General features: G+C 48.4%; 2 non-coding genes across 2 annotated transcripts; both read left to right on the forward strand.

Moving 5' to 3' along the window:
- Trnas-gcu lies at nt 1-82 on the forward strand. The gene has a single exon. It is a non-coding gene; the product is annotated as a tRNA-Ser (tRNA).
- A 791-nt stretch (nt 83-873) lies between these two features.
- Trnas-gcu lies at nt 874-955 on the forward strand. Its single transcript has one exon. It is a non-coding gene; the product is annotated as a tRNA-Ser (tRNA).
- The last annotated feature ends 325 nt before the right edge of the window (nt 956-1,280 follow it).

The following is a 1,280-nucleotide window of genomic DNA, read 5'->3' on the forward strand; positions in this document are numbered from 1 at the left end:
GACGAGGTGGCTGAGTGGTTAAGGCGTTGGACTGCTAATCCAATGTGCTCTGCACGCGTGGGTTCGAATCCCATCCTCGTCGAAGAATTTTACGTGAAGCACGCCTTTGCGGTCACTCCTTCTCCGTGCGAAACGCCACTCAGTAGTAACAACGACGCGGGTACGTGGCAGGTGGCGTGTGTATGAAATACGAGACAAAACTGCCTACCAGATGAAAGCGCACAACATTCCATAGCGTATGCCCTTCGAATTAAACATCATTTCGAGATCTACAAACCAATCAAATTTCGGCTGCAGCTAAGAGTATGTTGGTATTTGCGAACGACGAGCTCTTATTTATATTTAAGTGCATACCTGTCGCAGTCATTTTAACGTATCGAGCCTATAATCATCCATCTGTAGCACAACTTTCAAGTGAGGCCGCCATCTACAGAAGCGATTTGGCAGGGCGGCGTCGCTAGTGGCCGACCAAACACCAAGCTCCATCGCAAACAGCAGGACAATCTTGGGCTAGGGGGAACGTCAAAACCTTGCAAGCAATATCAGTGTAGCGTATCGAGCTGTACGTTTCGTTGCAGTAAGTCGTGGAAAAGAATGCACAGCACCTTTCTCATTTGCATTAGACGACACTGCATGTCGATACAATGCTTATTCCTGCAGTAAATAAGTGGGCCGATGATTTTGCCCCGATCGGATATCGACGTGGACGGATGCTGTCATCAAACGATTCACGAGTGGGAGCTTGGTCGGCTGCACTGCAGCTTGGCATTAGACGTTAACACCGGCCCAGTAAGATGTTTTGAATGCGTTTTCGAATCGACAAATGTCTCCTTTCCGCAAGCACTCGCCCAAGACACAGCTGTTCTACCAGCAGACGAGGTGGCCGAGTGGTTAAGGCGTTGGACTGCTAATCCAATGTGCTCTGCACGCGTGGGTTCGAATCCCATCCTCGTCGAAGAATTTTACGTGAAGCACGCGTTTGCGGTCACTCCTTCTCCGTGCGAAACGCCACTCAGTAGTAATAACGACGCGGGTACGTGGCAGATAGCGTGTGTATGAAATACGAGACAAAACTGCCCACCAGATGAAAGCGCACAACATTCCATAGCGTATGCCCCTCGAATTAAACATCATTTCGAGATCTACAAACCAATCAAATTTCGGCTGCAGCTAAGAGTATGTTGGTATTTGCGAACGACGAGCTCTTATTTATATTTAGGTGCATACCTGTCGCAGTCATTTTAACGTATCGAGCCTTCCGACAGTTTGTTTCAAGTGAG

Source organism: Schistocerca piceifrons, chromosome 2 (genome assembly GCF_021461385.2).
Source record: "Schistocerca piceifrons isolate TAMUIC-IGC-003096 chromosome 2, iqSchPice1.1, whole genome shotgun sequence".
In the NCBI taxonomy this organism is placed as follows: domain Eukaryota; kingdom Metazoa; phylum Arthropoda; class Insecta; order Orthoptera; family Acrididae; genus Schistocerca; species Schistocerca piceifrons.